General features: G+C 38.3%; 1 pseudogene; it reads left to right on the top strand.

Moving 5' to 3' along the window:
* The first annotated feature begins 4,914 nt into the window (after positions 1 to 4,914).
* On the top strand, positions 4,915 to 5,247 carry LOC148164993 (large ribosomal subunit protein eL33 pseudogene; annotated as a pseudogene).
* The last annotated feature ends 22,706 nt before the right edge of the window (positions 5,248 to 27,953 follow it).

Below are 27,953 nucleotides of genomic sequence, written 5' to 3'. Positions count from 1 at the left end.
TCGGCTCAGGTCATGATCCTGGAGTCCTGGGATCGAGTCCCACATCGGGCTCCCTGCTGAGCAGGGAGTCTGCTTCTCCCTCTGACCCTCCCCTCTCTCAGGCTCTCTCTATCTCATTCTCTCTCTCAAACAAATAAATAAATAAAATATTAAATAAAGCTTATAACATAGAATGGTAACCTAGATATCACTTAAAGTCATTTTATCCTATGAAACATGAAGAGAATGAGCTGGACCCACTGTCCTAGGACCGTGCGAAGGCGCTCCCTAAATATATGTGATTTCTAGAGGTTCCTGGTCACAAGGACCCCTTAGACTCCAGGTTGTGACTTCGAATCCACTCCATTTTATTTCCATCTTATCCTCCGGGCTATTATCACTTCTTTGCATGAATGCAGATATGGTAGATCACCTTTGTTTTGATTCTGCCCAAGTATTTGGCCTCATCCTTAAATCTCCCAACCTTCTTCTCTGAGATCTATCTCAATTTAATTGTGCAAAGTTCTTTAACTATACCACCATATATAGCCATAGATTCACTGTTTTGCTCTGCTAAACTAAAAGATCTCATGGGTCACTGTTTCTCAGAGAAGAAACAAAACTGTTGATCTTTCATTTCTTAATTTCTCCACCAGTAACTGGAAATGGCACAGGAGAGAATTATAAGACAGAGTGACCTTCATCAATTTTAGTTTTAAATGGTGTTCCCCCCACCCCAAGATATGACATTGATCTTCAGAAGTTTCACTCCTATACCACAGAGGTCAGATTTCATAATAAGTGGCAAGTTATCATTTCTGTGGAGGGTATATTACCCTTTCAAATGACAAAATCAATACTTCCTGTATTATAGCTTTGGTGATGAGAACACACACACATACACACAAATGGTTGATACAGTAGCTTCTACAAGATAGAAGAAATCTGAGGACAAATATATTCATGGTATCACCAGCAGTAAGATCCTGGAACTGGAGGAGATAATATTACATTGTTTTAAGTTACTAAGTTTTTGGTCATTGTATATATAGCACTAGATAATCATTTCCTTAGTTATTTCTCACTGGACAAATATTTACCAAGTTATACCTCCATTTCCTGGGTCAGCAGCTTTCTTTCTAATCTATAGCTTTAATTCTAGTTCTTTCCATATTATGTCAGGTTTTTTTCTTTATCTCCATGTGCTCTTGTTCTTCTCTCTGGAAATGCCTCTCTTATTCCTTGTAATTTTCTCTTCTTCAGGAACATGAGCTTCTTTCTGTTTCTGAATGTATTCCATCTCCTGCTGCTTTGTTCTCTCTCTTCTGCTTGCCTCTGCAGTTCCTGTTCCTTCTCTCTGGCTTCCTCAGCTTCCAGCCATCAGGATTCTTCCTCACCAGGAATCTTTTCTTCAGCCACCTTTGAGCCAACGGCAGTCACATTGACTGACCCAGCTGGGGCCAGAGTTGTGGCTGGGGCTGTGGGTAGAGCAGCAGGGATAGTTTTGGATTTGATGGGTGATCACTCTTCAACTCTGGCTTCTTTTGCCTTCACTTAAGAGCTGCTCTGCTCTTTAGAGAGGGCTCACTGGTAACTTTCTTCATTTCTTTCTCAGTTTTATCTCTCAGGCAACACTCTGACTTCTCTCTTATTAGGGCAGATGCCTGGAGATGGGGTCAGGCCTGAGAGGAAACAGATTTAGCTGAGTTCAGGGCCAGGAGAAAGTTGGTCTGGGTGTGCCAGGCAAAGGAGAAAAGGACTTGGTTGGAGGCAGCTGATCATCTAGCTTTGGAATTAAGTGGGATTAGATAGAGCACATCTGATGTAAAATGGAAGGGTGTTCCTTCCCTCCCTCCCTCTCTCCCTCTCTCTCTCTCTCTCTCAGTCCTCCAACTCACAGAGCCCTCAGGTCCTGTTAACAAATCAGTTACATTTGGGGACATGATGTCAAAACTACGGTGAGGTGCTGCCTCCCCAGGAAAGGTGGTTGTGTGTTTACCTCTGTCCAGGAACCAATCTGTGGGCTTCAGGAGTATATTAACAAAGCCAGAGGAGGAAAGCATGGGGTCAAGTGATGCAAGGAAGGATACTGAACATTGGACAGGAGCTGGTGATTTTTTCTGAATCCCTCTTCCCATGTTCTCATAAGGTTTTTGTGAGGACCAAAGCTAATATGTGTCTCTTAGAACAGTGCCTAGCATGTAGTAAAGGCTCAAATATGTTAGATGTTAATACTTAGTGTTACCTACTAATTACTGTGGGAAAACAGAAAATCACAAGTAGCCCCCCTGCCAAAAGTGAAAGTTTAATTATTTCTTATGGAAGAGATTCCAGGGACTATAGTTATTTTACTTGCACTAAGGTGGTAGTTGGAAGCTTCTGTGTTTCTGGTCTAGGCTTTCGTTACTGAAGATGAGATTTCTGAATCCATACCCATCACCTTTATGACACCTTTTACTGGGGTCAGGACAATGGATGTGGCTTTGTTTTGAGAGGGGAATTTGGATTTCTTTGATCTCATTGGTACCCTATTCATTAAACCTGGGATAAGACCAGGAATGGATTACACTCAGTACTTACTTTAACTGAGCAAGTGCTGTGTTTAATTAAAGCAAACAAACAAACAACTTAAAGATATTTAAAATATTTTTTTTTTTTTTTACTCTTTTAGTACTTTTTCCCATTCTTTTTTGGAGTGTGTTGTGTATGTTTGCATTACTACTAATAGATGTTGTTTGTGTAAGTCAAGGGAGGAATGCACTAGAAAAACTTCACTCTAGATTAAGTGTTCCCTCAGTGACAGGAAATCAACTATCATTCAAAAAAAGTCTCTGTATATTTTGTGTTTTCAGCCAATTCAGAGATGTATGTTTGGAACCTATGAATTGTCATGCACTAAACCAGATGCTATTCAGCCTTTTCATTAAGTATTACATTAAAGAACTGGTTTGGATGTGAAGAGTATGCTTATAACTTGGCAAATGTATTTCTGCTTTGTATATAGCTTAAAATGGAGTCATATTGTTACTGCTAAAATATAGTACAAATTAAGTCCATATGATTTATTCATACTGAAAATAAATTTTCCCTTTACCTAAGGACATGGGCAGTGGGCACTTTGTTCTAAAATAAATAAATAATCCCATAGTAAATATTAAAACATTTTTACTTTTTAAATGTATCAGAGGTTCCATAGACTGAACACTCCAAATAGTAAAATATCAACATCAGGAATTCATGTTACTGAGATAATGTGCAGGGTAAGACTTTGGAAGGGACTGGCATGTTCTATTTATTTTTATTAAAAATGAATGTTATTTATTACTGCAATCCTTAAGACCTTCCTTTGCGTTAGAGCTATAAATCGAGTAAATAAAACTGTAGGTAGCCCTGACTCTCAAAGATTTTGCAGTTCATTTTTCATCTTGTTCCAGGCTGCAGAGCAGATCAGAGCTGAAGCCTACAAAAGTACACCACACAGACTCCAGCTTCAGAGGGATCAGGCAGAGCAACAAAAGACAGGCAACTTTTGGAAATGAGATTCACCTAAAAGCTTAGACTCATAGATAAAAAAAAACAAAAACAAAAACAAAAAACAAACTGAGTACATTTTAAAACTGCACCTAGTTAGAGGAGACAGAGGTAGTCATCACATTTTTTTACAAATACATATAACAATGTGTTTTTTATTTTAAACCTGCATAAGTTGGAACATATATCATATACCTGCTATTACTGAACTATGAACTCCAGGCAAAGGGGGAGAACTCATTGCCAAGTCTTTGGATGCTAACAGTAGGTCTATTGTGACAACGGATCATGTCAGCTAAAGAAAACCTAGTAACTTAAGGCAAGCTCTCAATTTCTGCCCTGACTAGGAGTGGAATGCTGGCTGAGACCTAGAAGATAATTGGCTCAGTTCTGAAATTCAAGTGCTTAGAATCTTACCATGGGAAGTAATAATTCTAAATAATCAAGTAAATGCTTTGTTTTTCTGGCAGGGTAAACATGACCCTAATTAGCAAGTTGGCTAATAGCAGGTCTCATTTTATAAAAGATTAGGTAAGTCTGTACAGGAATACACACACACACACACACACACACACACACACACACACACACACACGCACACTCTCCCCAACGATAAAGTTTCTTGACCGGGTGGCTTAGGGGAATTTTAAACGAAAGACCTGAATAAATGCCCATCTCTTTTTAGGTTCCAAATTAATTGATTTTGGGCTAAGGCCATGGGTGAAAGGTAGTCAGACACATTTTTCAATAAAGTCTATTTTCTTCTCAAGAATTAATAATAAAATTTTATTAATCAATTTATTAATCCAAACATATAACTTAAGGATCTCCAACACCGTGGTTAAAGCATAGACTCTGGGGCCACACTTTTTGGGTTCAGATTGCAGCTCTACCAGGTCTAGTTGCATGATCTTAGACAAAGTACTTAACCACTTTGTGCTCAGGTTTCTCAAATCTGAAGTGGAGAAGCTAGTAGTATCTATTTCATCACAAAATTAATCAATGAATGAGGTATCAAGAACTCTTTAGGTGTTAGTTATTGTAACAGGTGCCAGGCATTATTTAGATCTATGGCAACATGGTTGACCCTATCAAGATAACATTCTATTAGAGACAAAATAAGCAAACAAGTACTAATAAAACATGGGTTGTGATAATTGCCCTAAAGGAAAATAAAACAGGGATGAGTATATGGTATGGTGTGTAAGTTGTTGTGTGTATGGCTCTAAGTTATTTAGAGTGGGGAATGAAGTCTTCTCTGGAAAGATGGTATTTGAGAGACATAAATGGAGAAAGTGAGTCTTATAAATGCTCAGGTTAAGATATTCTTTATTTGCTTTCTTTTTCCGCCATCTTGGAGTCTGTGGAGGCCTGCTGGGAAGAGGACTCCTATAAGGCAAAATAATGTCTGGAAGGCTGTGGTCCAAGGCCATTTTTGCTGGCTATAAGCGGGGTCTCCGGAACCAGAGGGAGCACACAGCTCTTCTTAAAATCAAAGGTGTTTATGCTCGAGATGAAACGGAATTCTATCCAGACAAGAGATGTGCTTATGTGTACAAAGCAAAGAACAACACAGTGACTCCTGGTGGCAAACCAAACAAAACCAGAGTAATCTGGGGAAAAGTAACTCATGCTCATGGGAACAGTGGCAGGGTTTGTGCCAAATTTCGAAGCAACCTTTCTGCTAAAGCCATTGGCCACAGAATCCGTGTGATGCTGGACCCCTCAAGGATTTAAATTTAATGAAAAGTAAATAAAGGTGTAGATTTGTTCTCTTGTAAAAAAAAAAAGATATTCTTTATTTCCTCTTCCCTATCATCTCAGCTTTGCCCATCTTGCCCAATATTTTTTACAAAGGTGATGATTAATTAATTTCTAAGTTGATTTATATCACAAATTGAAGATTGATAGGTTTCAATGGAATATGCACAAATTATACTTGGAAACTCAAGGGAGAAGGGATGTGAACTTTGTCATCTAATAATAATGAAGGGAGAGCTGACACTTTCTTAATACCTCAGACATGTAATGGTTAAGAAAATACTGAGTATGATCTATTTATAGAATCTCTTCAGAAGTTTAGAAGAACTGTACAGATTTACTGATGGAAGGAGAGCTGGTTAGAGCTGCCATGGTGGTTCAGTTCCCCTCTGAGGTACATAAGGTAAAGTATACTTGTCGTGAGGACCCAGATTCTGTTAATGTTCCTGTGACTTTGTTTTAATTGTTGTGAAAATTAAGTAAAATAAAAATTGTGAAAGCACTTTACAAATCAGAGTATGTTCTGTATAAAAGTTATTTATTTAAAAAATGGAAGATCACTTATTCTTAACTTATAAGATGAAGAGGAATAAGGAGCTAGAAATCTTTTCATTTCATGCATCATTCAAGCTTAGGATAAATTATCATAATGCCCTGCAGGTAGAGAAAATGTATAGTTCTTCCTGAAAGATAAAATAAATATCATCTCTTTTGTGTTCCTTTTTGTGGCCAGAAAAAAAAAAATCAGGGTAGAATGTGCCCTATAATCATTCTTTCCTCTCTGAATCATTTTTGTTTCACTCCTATATCCTCGATAAAGCTGTAACCACGACAGGATACATTAGCCACTGAAATCTGAACAGAAGGGCAATTCCTAATCAAATTGGCACTAATTTCTTTCAGTACAAATTATCATCATTCACAGCAAATTTGCTTTCAGTGGGCTGTGCCAACTTGAGGTACAGTTCTCAGCACTTTTATCTCTGCCCATCAATATAACCGATCAGATCATTCTTTAACAGCTATGTCTTTTTTTCTCATTTTTTATGATGACCGATAAGGTGGAACTATCAGGTTTTTTTTTTCATTTATTCCAACCTTGTTCCACTTAAAAGAAAACTACTGAAAGTGGAGCTCTTATTCTTTATTATATTTTTTATTTAAACAGATTTGGGTGAAATATGGAAATTTAGAAATACATACTGCAAATATTGCAATATTAAGAAATACGTTTATTTACCTATTGGGTCCTCGTAATATTATCTAATCTAGCCTAACACTTTTATCCAAGAGGATGTGTGTGTGTGTGTGTGTGTGTGTGTGTGTGTCAGACTACAGATTCATACGTTCCCAAATGTTATGCTACTTTATATAAATTGTACAGACTTCCAGGTGTCATCATAATATTTATATATAGTTTTCTGATTCTTTATCATTTACACTGTTGTAGTTTGCCGTGCCGTCTGCTCAAAATATACATTTTTATAGGTTTATAATAATGCTATCATCAAAATAGCTGGCCAAATTGTGAATATTGTTAAAATATACGAGAAAGATAGAAACACCAGGCAGTGCTCTGTGATTCTGCAATCTCATCCTCGTCTGCATTTAATTACCTTTTGTTGTTGCTCAGGTGTAGAGCAGTCTCATGTGCAAACTTGTGGCTAGGAAATTTTCGTAATTATGGTTCTATTCTTTCAGTTTTGTAGTTTTAACCACAACAAGATGAAACACTTCATCGGAAAACAACCATCTTTACCAGTAAAGTGTTAATTACAGCATAAATGATGTCAGTAAAAATATTGGAAAATTTCAGGTTTAATTAGGTCTCCCACAGAAATAGAACTGTCACAGACTTGGCATTTTGGCAGTTTTAATTCCTGTATGAGTTTTCTTCTTTAAGAGGATCACATATAGAGGGTGAGAAAATGAACGTGTCATTTGTTTAAAACATATTGTTCAAGCATGTTCCCAAGCTGAAGTGTAATATCCATTCACAATATGTTATGGTGACAAAATATTTTCAACCAAGTATCGTCCACAGAGATACATACTCATTCCTTATGCATTGCTGCCTTTTCTTTCCTTCTCCTATGATATGATAAGAATCTGAGCCCATCTAGATAAAAACAGTTCTACGCCCGGTGGAATCACACAAGCAAAACCTCAAGACTGCAAAGCAGTAGTCTTCCTGCCAATGAGAAGATCTTAATTGCTATAATTAAAAATAAGAGTCACTTTTATTAAAAACTGAACCCCCTGTTGTGCAAATCATTCTAGTAATGCTTTGCATAACACTCAGGAATTTATAATGCCTAAGGATAATACAAAATGTAACTTTCCCTGACTGCTTGCAACTGTAAATACATGGTTTGCCAGTGACAGTTTCAAATCACCAAGTAGAGATATTAATAAGTTAAATAATAAAGGCCCCAAGTAAGGATGAAGTAAAAAGGAGATTGGAGTGCGATTATATAAGTATATTTTAAAAAATATATCAGCTTTCATTTTGCTTCCGTTCCTAACAACAACGCAATTCTAGCAGAAAAACTTGTAAGATGCTACCATTGCCACAGCACTAGCATTCAGCAGGAGCCATGCCAACAATTAAATGAGTAACCAGCAGGATTCCCCAAACAAAGCCAATGAAGTGATGAAGAAAGTCCCGTCTGTGACATGAAATCCATGTCTTCATGATGCAAAAGGGAATAAAATATTGCATATGATTTTGGTGATATTCCTCAACTCGAAAATGGCTTTGTTATACTGTACACAAAATGGGGCAGCCTTGGAAAAAATAGGTATTGACAGCCCACACAAGTAACTGGTACAGATTATTAAGGCAGTATGCTCCCAGCTCCCCTTTAGTTACTTGTTTTTCACCCTAATTCTGATGTGAGCCACTGCTTTAGCTCAAGACATTCAACCTACTCCTGTCTGTTATATTCCAGTGTACAAATGACAGCTTCTTTGTCTTTGCTCCACACCCTAGATTATTCTAGTTCCAGGTGAAGAAGTGGCCCAGTTCCTTCCAAAATGATGGGGAGGAATCCTTCATATTTTCATCAAAATAAGGCAGAACTGGCCCTGCTCTTCTCACCATCGAACCCTCCTCTGTTAGATAAGGAGGCACCAGGGGTGTGGGGCTGCAGGGAGAAGACCCATAGCCCAGGAACATCTGCTTTGAGGGGACCAAACCGTTCAGGTGAAAGTATCTAACCTCTCTGACCCCGACGACCCCTATACTTTCCCTAGTCAGGGGAAGTTATGCTCAGAGAGAATCACTAAGAGTGTTTAGTGACTCTGGGCCCCAGGCTGGATCTTGCAGTCTGCAAGCCCACTCAAGTTACAGCATGGAGGAACAGGATGAAGAAGTTCTTGAGCAAGTTTGGTAGCTTTCCTTGGAGTTCAGTGTGTGTGTACGTGTGTGTGTGTGTGTGTGTGTATGTGTGTGTGTGTCTGTGTGTGTGTGAACTTAGAATATGATCCATACATCTCACCCAAAGAGCTCACAGCCAGGAGGGTTACAGGGAAGTTTTTCCCCTATTGTTTGTAACTTGGTGCAGAGTGCTTGGGAAGAAAAGAATGCCTCTCCCACATGGGGTTTCTTAAAAAGATTTAACAGCTGACATGTTTCTACAGGAAGGAGCATAGTGGATAAAGAAGGAGGCAAAAGCTTTTGAATTCTCTTGGTGGCAGAGAACAAAGCAACGTAATATCCATGGAAGGTTTGGGGGTAGACAGATTGTTGTAGGGTCACACAGAGATGTGGTTGCCATTCTCTAAGTGAATAACCAATTTGCGATGGGATTGAAATGAAGATGAAGCATCCCCAAAAAGCCACCCACAGTCTACATGAGGCCACCATATTGGTAGAGCCCACCAGAGGTAGATGAAAACAGAGCCAGTGCGAGACCAGGAATGCCATCCCAAAACAGACAGATGCCCAGGAATGCAAGCTGACAGCTATCTGCCCTCTCCCTAACCACCATCCAATAGCAGAGGATATGGGCCTTGGAAGGAGAGAGCTTGTTTTCATCTTAAAACCAGACCAGGATGGACTCTGTATTGCAATGAAACGAAACAGGAGGGAGAATGCAATCATTGCCCTCTTCCCACTCCAGATCCTCTTCAACCATCAATGGTTCATTTTTATATAATATGCACTTCTAAATAAACTGTTGAACTGGATGTATTATAGGTGTGTTTCAATTCGGTGTCAGGTACTGTACTAAATCATTTACATTCGTTTTATTCTCACCATAATCTAATGAAGTAGTCACTTATTATGTCTGTTGTAGAGCTGAGGGAACTGTGTGAAAGTGAAGTTGTATTTGAACCCAGATTTGTTTTTACTCATTTCAAATGACTTTTCCATGATTTCCCATTGTTTTTAGGAACAGGCACCAAATCCTTATAAAGGCTTAGAGGGTTCTTCACAGTCAGTACCTTCTTGTCCTCTATGACTCAACAAGTGCCCCTGTTTTATTTTGCTTTTTTTTTTTTTATTCTAAAAGTCTGGTACAAATATATAAAGGAAACTTTTTACCATGTGTAAAAGAAGAATATAGAATTCATGACAGTGTAGGAAGAATGATTTCTTTTCAATCCTGTGATCATACAAGAGACTTTAGAGGTCAAAACATGAGCAGAAATATTTGTATGCTTAAAGTCATCTGCACAGTTGAGAAAGGGACAAAGACAAAGTGTCATCAGAAACCATTAAGGATCATTAAATCTTTTTTGGATGAGATAATGAGATCCTCTTAGGAATCTAAATGAATATGCATGAAACATTTTAGGTTATGAAGGGAACATCATCTGTTTTGAAAAAGTTCTTACCCAAAATACAACGAAGATCACTACAATTTTTTTTCTAATAAGGAGAGGTTTCTAATTTTACATTTTAATTTTTAAGATTTAGGCTCATTCTTTGACATCAGGTAAATAGCATGTTTCAGTTTAATTCCAGCTTTTTTGGGGTCATGATGAAATTTCCCCCTTTGCTCCTTAAAAAAAAAAGTCTGTATTCAGTATTAGTGCTTTTTTAAATAATCTGAACCATATGTCCTCATCTCAAATAAGAATTTATAAGCAATTTTCAAAATAACAGGTATGCATCTTATATACAGCCTTTTGATTTTTCCATCTTTTTCTTCTACTATTTACATTTGTATATTAAAAATCAACCAGTTGTAAATTGTTGAAGCATAGATAATTCGTAAGTCAGTGAATATGTTTTGAAGCCTAACTTATGCCAGGTACTTTGGCATAAAGGAGTGACAGTCTAGTGTGGCAGATGGCCATTGATCACATAATTAGAATACAAACTGGTAAGTGTGTTAATGGGACATGCGCAGAGAGCAGTGGACTTAACAAACTTTAGCTGAATCAAACTGCCAACATATTGAACAAAATCCTGCTCTTTCTATGAATATGATAGTAAACCAATCAGTAGATTTAGTGAGTAGCCAAATCTGTTTGTTTCATTGAGAACTTTGTTTAAAACTTCAATTTGTTGAAAAAATGTGCATAGAACTTGAGAATAAGCGATTGATTTAAGGTATTCCCTTAAATGACTGACTCAGTCAGTCTGAATAACTTCCAGTCTTTGATTGGCCTGAATAAATTCTAGCTTAATATTTGACTAAAAAAGGAAAGAAAAGGAATCGAAGCTTTTATTGCTCTAAATAATGGTGCTTTATTCAGTGATTCCAGATTACAGTGCACGTGTGTGTGCGTGCGTGTGTGTGTGTGTAAAGACAATGCTATCTATATTTAATCCAAACATTCACTTTTATAGAAATGCGCTGTTACAGTAGCTGTATTTGAGAAATGTTACTTTAAGTCACTGTTAGTTTTGACTTTCTGCACCTCTGTAAATGTTGTAATTTGTAAAAGGATTTTTCTTGTGATACATCCTCACAGGTTCTTTCTGAAGTCATCGCATATGCTTTGTCATCATGATTTTTTTTAAAGATTTTATTTATTTATTTGTCACAGAGAGAGAGAGAGAGAGAGCACAAGCAGGGGAGTGGCAGGCAGAGGGAGAAGCAGGCTCCTCCTCACCAAGCAAGGAGCCCAATGTGGGACTCAATCCCAGGACCCTGGGATCATGACCTGAGCTGAAGGCAGACACTTAACCGACTGAGCCACCAAGGTGTCTCTGTCATCATGATCTTTATTGGGAATTATTTATTATTCATTTGAGGAAATCAGGATTTCTTTTTTTAATAATAGCCATTTGCTTCTGTATGTTTTGAATTGTTATCTAATGAAAGAGGCCTTTCTTGGGGGTGGGGCATTCAAGTGAGTCCCTGCTACAACCAGAAGAGTCAGCCGGATGAACTAGAAAGACCCCTCCTAAACTGGACTCAACCAGTTTCTGCTCTGAAAATGACCGGAGAATTTCAGTCAGTTCTCATGCTGTAAACAGAAATTCTGGAAGAGGTTTCAGTGGAATAAAAGGGAAAGAGATGGCATTTGGGCTGCCCTGCAGGAAAGGAATGTTACAACTATGTTGGCTTCTAGGATCAGGACCCTGTGACCTCTAGGAAAGACTCTGATATTACTGTAGAACAATAGGCCAAGAAAACTGATATTTTCTAAGAGCAAAACTAGTGGTGATTATGCTAAAAAATGAACAGGTGAATGAAAATCCGTAATAGAAAAAGTTTACTTCCAAGGAACAAACACTGTAGTTTTTTGGAGTGATGGATTTGGCTATGATAATAATAATACCGTTTATTGGTGTTGGCACTCAGTATCTGCCAATCCAAGACACTGTGCTGAGAATTTTACATACATCATGTCATTTAATTCTCACAACAACCTTTTGCTGTAGATACTGTTATTATTATTATTTTAATTATGGTCAGAAAACTAGGCTGTAAGAGATTATATAACTTGCCCACAGTAATACTCTTAATCAAGGTTAAAACCAGGTTAAAAATCCAGGGTGGATTTTAGAACCTGCAATCTTACTTGATATTAAACAGTAAGAGTAGTTTTATTTAAAATTTAGGGCACAGATATCAATGCCTTTATCAAACAGAAGCTCAAGAATAAGAATTTAATTTCTAGCAACCAAACCAGTGATTTTCAACTGTGGCGGACCCCACATCCCTCTTTCAGGGAGCATTTGGAAATGTCTAGAGACATTTTCGGTTGCCACATTGAGCGGAGGTGCTATTTGCCTCTAGCGGGTATGGGGTAAGGATGCTTCTAAACACCCTACAACTCAGAGGATCGTAACTCACAGCTAATCATTATCTGGCTCAAAATGTCGAAAGTGCTGAAGTTGAGAAATCTTGAACTAAAGTACCAGGGCCAACTACATAATTTGTAGGGCGCAATACAAAATGAAAATACATGCAATGGCCAAAAAGCAGGGAGAATTTCCTTTTCCTTTCTTTCTTTCTTTCTTTCTTTCTTTCTTTCTTTCTTTCTTTCTTTCTTTCTTTCTTTCTTTCTTTCTTTTTCTTTTTCTTTTTTGCAATCTCTGTAGCTGTCATGGTTATTTTTTATTTGCTAATGTCATGTTTTAATTTGCTTAAAGTCATGTTTCTGTGGGCATGATTAGTGACTGGGCACATGCTTCCTTGGGCAGGATTAGTGGCTGGGCAACCCAGATCCTCAAAGGTGTCCAGGGCTCCATCCTGCAATGGGGCACTGAGTTTGGCTCTCTCTTTATCCACTTCCAGGCTCTGCCAAGGGAGAAAGATAGTACAAGTCACTGGGCAGGGATGGGGAAGCAGGTGGCAGAGAACCCATCTCAGAGAGGTAAAGAAGCAGCAGAAATCAAGATGACATTGAATCGAGGCTCTAAGCCACCAGTGCATGCTTCGGTTGTTCCATCAGATTTTACTAACAGATTATAAATTCAAAGGTAGAGTTATGAAGAATTTCAAGATGGTAACCACACAGCATTAAACCTTCAGCACAGGGTCCTCTTCTTAGTGCAGAGCCCTGTGTGACCATAGTGGTCGATCATCCATGAAGTTAGCCCTGTAGATAACGACAACTGGGAGGGATTAAATAAGTGGCTGCATGGCTCATGCAGGACTCTCAAGAGAGAGAGTTTAGAGGGCAAGGTAGGAATTGCCTTTTTTAAGCAAGAGTTTAGAAACCAGAGCAGGAAGCCAAAATTCAAGTGTCAAGATTTGTCTTCATTAGGGGTATACAGTAGGTCACCAGAGAGCAGCAGCTGCTTAAAGTGACCCAAAAATTGAAGGAGAAGAAACCAATAATGGAAAGCTAAATGGGGATGTTGACAGGGTAGTCAGAAGGAGGCAATCGATGGAATACATTTAGCCACGAGCTATGAGTCCAAGTAGGGATTCACAACAGTTCCAGGAAGGCATGGGGGTTCTTGGAAGATCTAATCTAAAAGATAGTGTGGTGATGGCTTCAGAGGTGTCTATCCCAGATATTAATAGTTTGAGGCTGAGTTGGGTCACTCCCAACTGTCTAAAACAAGAAAAGCAAGAAAAGGGGCAGAAATATTTGATGACTTTGTGTCGGTCTGGTGCTCCCAGACATAAAGTGCTTGTGTTAGTCAGTAACAAGTGGTAGGCAGAATAATGGTCCCCCCGAGATGTCCACACCCTGTCAATCAACTACCTATGTGGCAAAAGGGATATTACAGAAGTGATTAAATTTACAGACATTCACATCAGATTATCCTGAATTATCCAGACATGCCCCATCTGATCACATGAGTTCTGGGAAGTAGAGAACCTTTTCTGGCTACAGTTGCTCAGAGAGACACAAAGAGTGGGGGACTTACCCTGCTCTTTTCTGACTTTGGATTGAGGAAAGGAGCAGGATCCAAGGGATAGACTTTCCCTCGAAAGCTGGAAAATGCAAGGCTACAGATCCTCCCCTAAAGTCTCAGGAAAGGCCCACAGCCCTGCTTGGCACCTTGTTTTAGCCCAGTGACATCATGTTGGACTTCTGTATGGTACTGTAAAATAATCCATCCTGTCTTGTTTTAGGCCATTGCATTTGTGGTGATTTGTTACAGCAGTAACAGAAAACTAACACACAAGTACCGAGCTTGCATGGTCGACTGAGTACTGCGGGACGTGTGGGATCAAGGGAAATGAGGGCTGGGGTCATCACTGAGATAATTGAACCTAACATCGCATTTTAAAGAGAAGACACCTGTTGTGTCAAGGAGTCCATTAATGTGCCAAGGTCACACCGTGGGATCCCTGTCGGTCAAATCCCCGCCCTTTCTACTCTGCCCCTCATTTCCCGATAGAGTGGTTCCTAGGCAGGAGGTGAGCACCAACGAAAATAGATGCAGCATTCCCATTATCAAGAGAAAAGCTGTAAGAGGCAGGGAAACAATAAACAGAAATGGGGGGCGGGGAAGGACCAAGAAAGAAGTAAATCTTTTTGGTTCAAAGACAAGTTCTAGTTAGAACTGGAAACACTTAAAGCTAGCATGTGGAGGGAAAAAGACGAATCGGCCCCTAGAAGCAGAGGTAAAGCATGAAAAACGATCCAATGAGACAGGAGGGAGAAGCCCTCGCCTGCATTTCTACACCATCTAAATCAGAATAGTTCCTTTTTGTAGTTGCTCCCAGAGTCAACTTCTTCTTGATAAACTAGGTGGTGAGTCCATGAGGTGGCTGGCTTTGCAGACCTGTGTATCTCATTAGTCTCATGAAGGGCAGCTGGGAAGATGTACCTTCCCTCAGAGAACCGGCGCTGCCCTTGGAGAGTAATTCCACCTGAGCAGCTGACCCGAAAACAGACCTTTTCTTATAATACCATGTCTCGGAGGAGAGCTGCCTTTCTCACGACATTCTTTATGGGCCTTCTCTCGGTTAGAAATTAAAGAGAAATATGTCAGGTAGAATCTAGGAACAAAGTATAAAACATGACTCTACTAGGTTACTAATAGCGATCGTGCCATTGGAAATACCCAGACAAGAGCAAATTGTCAGGATTTAAAAGGTCACCAGGATCTTCAATCATGTAAGTCTTGCCCTTACTTGCTAATTAATTTCTTTCACAGGGAAGAGTACACCTGAAATCCAGTGGTGGGCATTTTTTCCAGTGAAGGTTCAGTTTGTGTAGAAGGGTATTTGTATCCACGCACACGACTGGTTTTCTACCTCCCAGAATTAGAGCCAGAACATCAGTCTACGTGGATGTATAGCCTGAGTGAAGAAAGAAAAGTAATTCTCGTGATAGGTTATTTTGTATTGTTTGTTTTGTTTTTAATTATTTTAATCCCAGTATAATTAACATACAGTGTTATATTAGTTTCAGGTGTACAATATAGTGATTCAGTAGTTCCATATATTACTCAGTGCTCATCCAATTAAATGTACTCTTTTTCTTTTAAGATTTTATTCAGTTGTTTTGAGAGAGAAAGGGAGAGAGAGAGAGAGAGAGAGAGAGAATCCTCAAGCAGACTCTGCCTTGAGAGTGTAGCCCCACTGGGGGCTCGGGACTTGATCTTACAACCCTGAGGTCAGGACCTTAGCCGAAACCGAGTTGCTTAACTGACTGCACCACCCAGGTATCCCAAGATCTTGGTGTACTCTTAATCCCCTTTACTTCTGTCACCCATTTCCCCCCTCCCTTCCCATCTGGTTATTCTGTATAGTTAAAGGTCTGTTTTTGGGAGGCACCTGGGTGGCTCAGTCAATTAAACCTTGCCTTCAGCTCAGGTCATAATATCACCCCATATCGGGCTCCCTGCTTAGCAGAGTCCCCTTCTCCCTCTCCCTCTTCCCCTTCCTGCCCCCCCCCAGCTCGTTTTCTCTCTCTCTCAAATAAATTTTTTAAAAAAAGAGAGACTGTTTTTTGGTTTATCTCTCTCTCTCTCTCTCCTTGTTTCCTTTGTTAGTTTTGTCTTTTTAAATTCTACATATAAGTGAAATCATGGTATTTGTTTTTCTCTGACTGGCTTATTTCGCTTAGCATTATACTTTCTAGCTCCATCTGTGTTGTTGCAAATGCCAAGATTTCAGTCTTTCTGATAGCTGAATAATATTCCATTATATATATATATATATATACACACACCACTTCTTTACCCATTCATCCATCAGTGGACACTTGAGCTACTTCCATAGTTCAGCTATTGTAAATAAAGCTGCAATAAACATAGGGGTGCATATATCCCTTCAGATTAGCGTTTTCGTATTCTTTGGGTAAGTACCCAGTAGTGTGATTACTAGATTGTAGGCCAGTTCTATTTTTAACTTTTTGAGGAACCTCTATACTGTCTTCCACAGCGGCTGCACCAGTTTGCATTCCCATTAACAGGGTGCGAGGTTTCCTTTTTCTCCACATCCTCACCAACACTTGTTTATTCATCATGATAGATTATTTTGGTTACACTTACATAATAATTATACCTGGAAAAGCCAATTATGCAAACTTTTAAAAATAACATTTGTCTTTTTTTTTTTTTTAGCTTTTGTCTTTGCATATGTCTATCCTGTCTGGTTTTAGTTCGGGAACCTCATTTTGCCATATGCCACATGTCTTCCTTTTACTCTTTTCCATAGCTTCTCTTTAGAATGCTACCCTAGATTTTCCCCATCCCACCCAATTGTGGTAGTGGAGACCCCATGGTCTAAAACTCTCTCTGTAATTGCAATACAACATCTAGAAAATTCAGTGCAGTCTGCTCAGAGAGGAAAAGCTTTCTTCTGACAGGATTTCCTCACTCCCCACAACACCAAAAACCTCCATTCCCAAGCCAGAGCTGCCAAATTTTAATGTGGTATTAACAAACTATCAATCACACAACAAGGGAATTATCTCTTCTCCATGACATTCTGGGAGTAGATTTTAGATAGGAGTAAAATTCTTTCTATTCCTTCCGAGCTTCTCCCTGGATTTCCAGTGTAGGAGCTGAAGGCAGGCCACCCCACGTTGGTCCACTTTGGCATGAAATAATTCTGAGCTGAAGTCAATCGAGACCCTGTGGTCTCAAGAGAAACTTTTGCCCCACCCTTAACTATGTAGAGGAATCTAAATGGGAGGGGGGAGTCTGTCCCAAAATAAGGGTGATTAGCAGAGATCAATTTTATCTAAGTGACCTATCTGTATGGCAGGGCAAGCATCTAATTACCAAACATCTACTCTTCTTACTGCCCTGTGAAGTACATTCCTTTCCTCTGAAGTCCCAGATCCCTACTCCCTTCTTAGTTCAGGATGCCCAACTTTGGAGTTTCTGTATCTATGTGGAGTCCCTGTACATACACCATTAAATTTGATTTTCTCCTGTTAGCCTGTCCCATGACAGTTTGATTCTTAGTTCAGCTAGAAGGACCCTTGAAGGGGACAGGAATTCTGGCTCCCTGACACCATTTAATTCCTCCATTGTAGGATTCTCTCTGATATAAATAAAGTGTAAGCCTTTACTCAGCACTCTTTCTTTTCACTCATTTTAGTGGTTGATTTTAGGCCTCCTGCATATTGTTGAACTTGATGAAGATATCTTTTATTATTATTACCCTTAATCAAAATAGGGTTTTTTGAGAAAAAAAAATTGTGGTTTTGTTTATGCTAATTTGCCTCTGAGATTGTTTTTAGGATAATGTATTTGGTGAATCTTTAAAAAAATTGTTTACCCATGTTTTCAGGGATTAAGTTAATTCTGTTCTCTAAATTTACTTTCAATTTTACCCAGAAAGTGACTAAATCCATCTCATTTAGTTATGGCATTTATCTGACACCCTATCTTTGTCTTGTTATAAGGTAGAAATCGGAGTCTAAGGTATGATATTTCAAAGGCAGGAGAGACAATTGGAAGTTACATAAGGCTCCCATTCCCTCTCCCTGTCTTCTGAACCCTTTCTTAGGGATCATATCCCACCCCTCCTACCATCTGAGACTCATTGGTCTATAGCTACCCATATCTCTCTTTTATATCAGTGAATATAATTCTTGGCATGATCGTAAGAGGCCAGAATTGTTTGTATTTCCATTTGAGGTTTAGAAACCTAGGTATAAAGAAGTTAAGAAATTTGCCCATAAAAAGGTAGAATCATCTTTCAAATACATGTCCATTTTACTTGAAAGACTTTGCACTTAACCACTCTACCATGCAGCTCACATTCATCCTTTAGAACCTACAGCCTTACTCTTAACGCTTTTAGAAATAACACATAAATTTTGTAACAGGTACCAAAACAATATAAAGAGCCAAGAGTCAGGACACAAAAGCAAGGTGATAAAAGAAGAAAGGAAATATAAATCTTCATGGTTTAAAGACAAATTTAGCTTAGAAACTCCTCTCTAGGTATTTTTTTCCTCTTGTCCATTTCTACTGATAAAGAAGCTGCTCAGAGAAGCTCATGCTGCCACTGTCCTTATTAGGTGCATGCATTTGTCCCAGGTCATTGCAGGCATAGTCTACATATGGCAGGTGCCAAGCTCAATTCAGGAACAAAGTCTTGAGTCTCTTCCTTAGCCCATCTAAATCAGCCTTTCTTTAGGGAAAGTGCCAAGAAGGGTTCTCTCTACTTACTGTGAATCTGGAAGCTGGTAAACTCGTTTACTACCCTTATCACAATAAAGAAAGCAAATGAATTAATAGAAACAGGGAAAAGGAGAGAGACTATGGAATAAATTACTAAAGTCCCTGTGCTGGTTACTTTTATATGTCAACTTGACTGGCCATAGGGTATCCGGTTTAAACATTATTTCTGGATGTGTTTGTGAGTATGTTTCCAGATGAGATTAGCATTTGAAATCAGTGGACTCAGTAGATTGTCCTCCCCAATGTGGCTGGGTATCATCCAATCCATTGATAGACTGAATAAGACAAAAGGCAGAGGAAAGGGGAATTCACCTCCTTTTTTTCTGCCTAGCTCTTGACCTGAGATATCTCATTTTATCTTCTGCCTTCAGACTGGGATTTATACCATCAGTTCCCCTGGTTCGCAGATTTGCAGACTCATACTGACTTACACCATTAGCTTTCCTATTTCTCTAGCTGCAGGCACAGGTGGTGGGAGTTCTCAGCCACAATAATCATGTGTGCCAGCTCCTTGTAATAGAGCTTCTTTTAGATGTAAAAATCTGAATATATATGTTAGATAGATGTTATATATGCGTGTGTATGTATATGTCATATGTAGATTCTTATTTCCCTTTATCCCATTTCCTCGTATAGGGCTCCATAACTATGTATTAACCTATAGTTATTAATCTACAATCATATAGGAAGGGCAGATAATTAATAGAAAATCAATAGTCCCAAAGCTCTGAAGTACATTAGAGCAAAACTCTCACTATGTTTTCCTTGAGTTAATAGCAAAAACTGTTTTTGCACGTCCTAAAGGCCCTTGAATTTGATAGGAAAAAGAGAGAAAATCTGGTGGAAGTAGGATGCCAAAAAGAAGCTAAATGTTCAATAAAATCTTTACGGAGAGGTAACCTGCAATGTCTTCTTAGCTATAACGCTCTTTCCCAAATAAAAATCTCATTATCACATAAAATCCAAATGAATTAAGCTCACATTTGGAAACAGGAAGCTGTTTCACCTCAAATTACTAGATAAAAGAAAATTCTTCTATGTGGTTCATTTATTTAAATGCATCTGTAACCTAGCAGTCAGCATTCTCTAAAGAAATAGAACCAACAAGGTATATGTATTTTAAAAGGATAAAATGTATGTTATATAAGTATAAATTATAATAAGTATACTATTGAATTACTATTTATTTATTATATAAGGAAATATATACAGTAAGATATAAATATATGTTATAAGGAATTAGTTCATTTCATTGTGGAAGCTGAGAAGTCCCAAAATCTGCAGTTGGCAAGCGGGAGACCCAGAAGTGCCAATGGTGTGTCTGAATCCAAATCTTGAGAACCAGGAGATCTAATGGTATTGCTCCACTCTGAAAGATAACAGGCTTGTGGGGCTCCTGGGTGGCTCAGTCGTGTAAGCATCTGCCTTGGGCTCAGGTCATGATCCCAGGGTCCTAGGATTAAGCCCCACATCCTTCCGGCTCCCTGCTTTTCCCTCTCCCTCTGCCCCTCCCCACTGCTTGTGCTCTCTCTCTCTCTCTCTCTCTCTCAAATAAATAAAAATAAAATATTAAAAGAAAAGAAAGATAACAGCCTTGAGAGCTGAGAAGAGCTGATATTTCATTTCAAGTCCAAAAGCAGAAGATTGATGTGTCAGCTTAGTAGTTAGGCAGGAGGAATTCCCTTTTACTTGTAGGAGGGTCAGCCTTACTGTTCTAGTCAGGCCTTCAACTGATTGGATGAGGACCACCCATATGGGGAGCAGGTGGGAGGGCCCATCTGCTTTCTCAGGCTCCTAATCTAAATGTTAATCTCATCAAAACCCACCTCATGGACATACCCAGAAAAATGTTTGAACTAATATCTGGGCACTCTGTGGCCCAGTCAAGCTGACACATAAAATTAACCATCCCACTTACTAATAGGAGTGAAAGGTGAGGAAGGGTCTTTAGAGAGAAATTGATCACCAGGGTACTCTGGCAAAAACTACTTTTCAGAACTACAAAGTAGGCATAATTGGTGGGAGAGGAAACAATATTTCTTGAGGAAAATGCCCCTAAGTAACGATGGATTCTTTTTATAACTTCAATTATATATTAGTTTGCTTCAGGCTTCACATCTTTCTGGAAATCAGGAAACCTGAACTATATTGATGTATTGATCCAGCACTCATCTTAGTAACTATATTTAACATTTCCTTCCACAAGGAAGAAACCGTTTCTATTTCTGGGGCATTTTGTGAATATATATGCTGTGGAAAACCTGGCTAAACAACTGCTTCCTGTTTATAGAGATAAAGCCCATTTTAATGTGGATTCAATATGCCAAAGAGAAGTGTGCTTGGTAGTCGCTCTTCAAATAAACTTGTTCATTTCTCAGATTTAAATTATAGTTTTTGTGCCTACAAGAGCAAGCATTCCTTTCATCAATTCCTTTGTTCAAAAAATTAATATTATAGAATCATAATTCTGCAGGGAATCATTTCTTACCTTGTTCTTCTTTTTATAAGAAAAATAAATAAAATTTTCAACCACCGTCAAAGTATCAAACACTTGAAGATGATAAGGACTCAGGGTTAATCTTAATTTGGTCCTGGGTCAGCCTTGTTAGCACAGAGATTCTTTTAGAAACAGAAGCTGTCACTTGTGTCAGCTATTGTACCAAATGCTTTACATATGGCTGAGGCCAGCAGAGAAAATGTAAGTTCTTCAAGATCATACAGCTGCAGCCCAAGCATGAGATAGCTCTCATCTCAACCACATCTTACATTCTGATTACTCCAGATTAACTGGGAGCTGTGAGGAAATCTCTAACCAGTTTCCAACTTGATGAAGGTTGTGATCAAGAATCTCATGGAGAGATGATTTGCTTTTTTTCACATTCTAGGATCCTAGAATACTTGCTGTGCAGAAAGAGGAGCTTGAACATAGTATTTGCTGACAATTGAAGTCCAGAAAGGCAGAATACTGACTCTGATGAACAGAGGGCTGGATGACTTCAGCATGTGGGATGGTCTAACCCTGCAAGCAGTGACTGGCTCAATTTATTCAAGACAGGCAATGTCACAGTGTGTTCACAAGGATGTACCCTGAACCCAGAGGCAAATGCTTGTTCTACCACATTCTGTATCTTGTTTAATTTCCCTTTGAACTGAATACTGTTAGGTATTACTTAGAAATATTTATTCATGTAAAATATAAAATATGCACAACTTTACTAACTGCAAGGGTGGATAGTTTAACCTGCCCTCTTGAACACCTTCAAGTTCAATCCGCTTATGCACAATGTTCATTCAGGTCAACTGGACCACAGCTGTGGTGATCACAAATTGTGTACATCTGCTAGGCAGTGTACTGGGGGCCTGCTAAATCTAATCCATTAGTTGGATGGATTAAAAAAAAAAATCTGTTCTTGAAAAAGAAATTGTTCTCTCTTGGGGGTATACATTCATTTTATAATGAGGTACAGTCAATTTATTGAAAACTATTGAGCTGGTTGTCTGTTGAGACATTTCTTAATTCTAACAATGGCAAGGTCAAATAAAATCGGTAGGTGATATCATGAGGAATGTCATATGGTATGATTTGAAAATCAAATTTACTTGCACCCATTGCAAATAATCCCTCTGCTTGTCTCAGTAAATAATCTTCATTCTATATCACTATGTTATATTTATGGGGGAAACATTGAAGAAAAAAGTTGGATGTATGTTGGTATTTTCATCATAGTCATCCATCACCATAATGAGTAACCAAAGCCCCTTTGAAAATAATATATCTGGCGTTGCATAGATTTCAAAGCATTGACTTCTTGCATAACACTCTCTGAGAGGCATTAATATGAATGTTATGCTAATTTGTCTGCTTTTGACCTAGAGTTTATTTAAAATCCTAGAGGATTTTCAAGAGGCTATTGCTTCATTAAATTAACTCACAAAGCAAAGCTAACTTCAGCCTCTTATTTTATTAGGATGAATTAATCTAAAAAAATTATTTGAAGAGTGACTCAACACAAGCTCTTCAAGAAGTGTAGTTTAATTTAAGCATGAATTGGGATCTGCAGTAGTGGTTTAAACCTAGAGTCAAACAGTCCTGAATTTTATTCCCAACTTTACTACTACCAGCTCTATGTCCTTATGTATGTTATTTATACTATTTTAGTCCATAGTACACTCAACAGTAAATTTCAGTAAATAATAATACCTATCTCACTGATTGTTATAAGAATTAAGTATAATAATTATATAAAGATTTAAGAACAATCTCTGGCACCATAGTAAGCACTCAATATGTAGTTATTATTAACTATCCCTTTATCATTTTTTTCAGAACCTGAATACATAACGGGAATTGTGTGGAGCAAAATACCAACTATTATTAAATTCAGAAATTTTCCTCTTTGAGAGCAATCATAATGCTTTAGCAGTCTGAGGATATGGTTTCTTTAAATATGAAATGTTTAAATATGAAATTCAACATATGAGCATTTTAAGATGTATATTTATGGTAGCTGTTCAGTGAGTGAGTTCTATGATAAGTCCTGTAGAGAAGATGACATTAGTTCCGTCAGACAATATGGTCCAGTTTTGCAGACAGGAAATATATAGAACATGAGAAAAATCCCAAATCAATGGGTAGCAAGTGATAAGTGATAAAGAATCAGAAAGGAAATAAATCCGTTATGGACTCAGGAGATGGTAGACTATAAACTTAACTTTTAAGAAAGGATAGAATTTAAACAGAGTATTTCATAAAAATCATAAAAATTTAGATTCATGATGGAAACAAAGAATGGATTTTTCACTTAGAATGAAGTTCTCATTGGAGAGAAGAAGCTGGACACCTTTGGGAGTTCTCGGATGGTAGGAAAGGGACATACTAGGCAATAGTGTGTCAGTTTGCTAAGATATTTAAATTACAACCTGGGAGAGATAAATGTAATCCACCTGATAGACTTTTCTAGATGGGCTTGTGTGATTTGATATCACATAATAAATTATACTATCTCCATTCCTTATCCAGATATCAGTCCCCCGCCCATACGTGTGGCTACCATTTCTCCTGCGCCTCACTAATCCCTCTACCAGCTTCCATAACAAATTAATGACTTAAAGCACATCGTGTTACTTTCAGTTTCGCTTCACAATACCTGTGACTTTCTGAAAAGTCCCATTAGACATGTCTCTTCTTTCTCCTCTGCCACATCTCCACTTGGGAGAAGAGGTCTTTTCTGTACACTACCCCTCCCAATACACACACACACACACACACACACACACACACACACACACACACACACACACACACACCTTAGCTCTGCTAGCTCCTTCCTTTTTCCTTCTGGCCTTTTCCAATTTTCTCTTAAAAACATCCATATCCTTTTCTCTTTTCAGGGAGAGGAGATGATTGGACATCCAGTGAAGCCTGACACCCATGTTGCCTCTCTCCATTTTATGGTGGGGTTATCACAGCATTTTTTCTTTCTTTCTTTTTCTTTCTTTCTTTCTTTCTCTCTTTCTCTCTTTCTCTCTTTCTCTCTTTCTCTCTCTCTCTCTTTCTCTCTCTCTCTCTCTCTCTCTCTCTCTCTCTCTCTCTCTTTCTTTCTTTTTAAATTTTATTATGTTAATCACCATACATTACATCATTAGTTTTTGATGTAATGTTCCATGATTCACTGTTTGTGTATAACACCCAGTGCTCCATGCAGAACGTACCCTCTTTAATACCCATCACCAGGCTAACCCATCCCCCCACCCCCTTCCCCTCTAGAACCCTCAGTTTGTTTCTTAGAGTCCATAGTCTCTCATGGTTCGTCTCCCCCCCGATTCCCCCCTTTCATTTTTCCATTCCTACTATCTTTTTTTTTTAACATATAATATATTATTTGTTTCAGAGGTACAGGTCTGTGATTCAACAGTCTTACACAATTCACAGCACTCACCATAGCACATACCTTCCCCAATGTCTATCACCCAGCCACCCCATCCCTCCCACCCCCCACCACTCCAGCAACCCTCAGTTTACTTCCTGAGATTAAGAATTCGTCATATCAGTGAGATCATATGATACATGTCTTTCTCTGATTGACTTATTTCGCTCAGCATAATACCCTCCATTTCCATCCACGTTGTTGCAAATGGCAAGATTTCATTCCTTTTTTTTATTTATTTTTATTTTAAAGATTTTATTTATTTATTCATGAGAGACAGAGGAGGACAGAGAGAGAGAGGGAGAAGCAGAGGGAGAAGCAGGCTCCCAAGGAGCAGGGAGCCCGATGTGGGACTCGATCCCAGGACCCTGGGATCATGACCTGAGCTGAAGGCAGACGCTTAACCATCTGAGCCACCCAGGCGCCCAAGATTTCATTCCTTTTGATGGCTGCATAATATTCCATTATATATATATATATATATATATATATATATATATATATGCAGACCACATCTTTATCCATTCATCTGTCAATGGACATCTTGGCTCTTTCCATAGTTTGGCTATTGTGGACATTGCTGCTATAAACTTTGGGGTGCACGTACCCCTTTGGATCCCTACATTTGTATCTGTGGGGTAAATACCCAGTAGTGCAATTGCTGGGTCATATGGAGGCTCTATTTTCAACTGTTTGAGGAACCTCCACACTGTTTTCCAGAGTGGCTGCACCAGCTTGCATTCCCACCAACAGTGTAGGAGGGTTCCCCTTTCTCTGCATCCCCGCCAACATCTGTCGTTTTCTGACTTGTTCATTTTAGACATTCTGACTGGTGTGAGGTGGTACCTCATTGAGGTTTTGATTTATCACAGCATTTTCTTAACAAAGGCTGTCTTCTCTCTCTTTCTAGGATTCTTGCACTGGTTATAAAAAGAAAAATATCCCTAAGTTAGGTTATAAACAGAAATAAGTGCTCAGTTGCTATTAAAGATGGCTGGTTGACTAGGGAAAAAAATTATTAAAAATTCAGTTATAGAACAATATATATAATTAAACTACCTTTTTGGTAACAAAAAATCTACTCATAAGAATATCTGACAGCATTTATAGCAAATAGTTAATAGTAACTATCATCTTCAGAATGATATGTGGGACTTTCTCTTATTATTCATACTTCTAAATTGTGTAAAAATTTTATGATATGCATATATTAATTTTATGAGAAAATAACTTTTCATTTGAAAATTAAATCAGATTATACAGTGCAAATACAGTATGTATCTATATTTTGAGCAAATTATAAGACCCTGCTATTTTATTGTGTATATAATAAATACAGTCTCCATAGTAGGCACTTAACATACACGTTTACATTTGCTCCATGCCATCCTAAAATTAATATTCTTTTCCCATTTTATTAATTAAGAAATATAAAGTCAGAGCATTTAAGTAACTTGTCAAGTCACGCGGCTAGTAAAGAGTAAATCCAGGATTCAAATCAACATTTTGTTATTGTTGTTCAACATTATACGCACCTCTTCTTTAAGAAAATTCACTTGGCTAGAAATAAAATATTTTTTTATGTGTGTGAATTTGGTAACTAAGAAGTATTTATTATTCAAATTATAGGAATATACTGTGGCTGAGGAAGGTTGTAATCAATTTAAGAAGTTTTAAGATCCAGGGTAAGTTATGTGAAATTTAATTTATTCAGTTCATTGTGGCTTTTGATTGTGTCACATAGAAAACTCATCTTGCTATATACGCCACTGATTCAGCCCCAAGAAAATTTAATGCAATTAAATGTTACAGTAATTTTCTAATTTGCTGATTCCACAAACCCCAGTGGACTTTGTTAAACATCCATGAAAAGGTCGTTGGCATTACCAGGTTCTGCTGTGCTGCACGTTGTGCCCAGACTCCTTGTCCACACTGGAGAAGTTGTTGGTGAAGTGGGAGTGTTGAATGTATCAAGAAAGCGGACTTTATCATCCTATTGTTTGGAAGAAATTGACTCTTATCACCTTTCAGTTTATAATTTTCTGAGTGTTCAGAGGACAAATCATTAGGATCTAGAGCTAAAGAATTTTTTAAAACTGTAGTCAATAGGTCCCTACCTCCCAAGCTGGAGTTTCATTCTGGAATTCAGATTTAGTGGGGAGGTAAAGGCAGAACACAATCATATTAGCTCGCTCAAAAATTCACTTAGTTTCATTAAGTAACTAATATGTGCCAACCACTGTGTCAGTTGCTAGCCATACATGATTTTCCTTCTCAAGGAGACTATAGGAAAAACAGGTTAACAATTACAGCATACCTAGTATAAGGAAAATTACATCAGAGTCAGGAGTTGTTTCACTGAGACGTGACACTTGATTTGCAACCTAAAGATGAGCTAGTAATTATTCTGTAAACAAGTCCAACTAACAGTTGGGACAGAGGAACACCCCCCAAAGAAGGAGTCGTTAGAAGAAATATCAGGAGTAGTTTGAAGAGTTGATGAGGAATGGAGTTAGTTGAAAGCAAATTCATGACGACATTTGAAGACTGTACAAAAAATTTAAAATTATGTCCAAAATGAATCCTCCCTTTTTTTCCACAATTAGGAAGAAAAAACAGACTGATTTTTGCCCTCACCCCAGTATAGCCATCTATTGATTGCCCGATTCTGTTGATTCTTCAACATGTTTTTAAGATTTTTTTCAATCTTCATTATTAAGGTCCTATTCTGAGACATTATGCTCCTATGATCTAGCATAAAACTATCCTGACACTTGTCCATTCCTCTCCAAGTTCTGGCCCTTGTGATCTGAATATACATGATGAAGGAAAGGAACTAGCAAAGAAAAGAGGGGCAGGATAAGAAAAAAAGTAAAAAGCAAGATTCCAGGGGCAATAGGAAGAAATGGAGTATAGAACGGAAGTCAACAGATTTGTCTTATACAGAAGAAGTTCCTTGTTCTTTGGAATCGCTGGAAAACAGTTAAGAATGAGTTCAGAGGTATAGCCTCGTCAGGGTAATATGACATATAAGTTCCTAAAAATCATTAGCTGTTTTGTCCGGATTCTCCAGAAAAACAGAACCAGTAGAATCTCTTTCTGTCTTTCATCCATCTAATGAGAAAATGAGAGAGAGAGAGAGAGACTTTAAGTAATTGGCTTACATAATTATGGAGGCTGGCAAGTCCATAATTTGCAGGGCAGGTCAGTAGGCTGGAGATCTAGGGAAGAGTTGGCAT

This window comes from Eumetopias jubatus, unplaced genomic scaffold, assembly GCF_037043125.1.
Source record: "Eumetopias jubatus isolate StellerSeaLion01/CBP00866 unplaced genomic scaffold, mEumJub1_p1.0 scaffold_1, whole genome shotgun sequence".
Taxonomy (NCBI): domain Eukaryota; kingdom Metazoa; phylum Chordata; class Mammalia; order Carnivora; family Otariidae; genus Eumetopias; species Eumetopias jubatus.
This window is presented reverse-complemented; position numbering and strand designations above follow the sequence as displayed.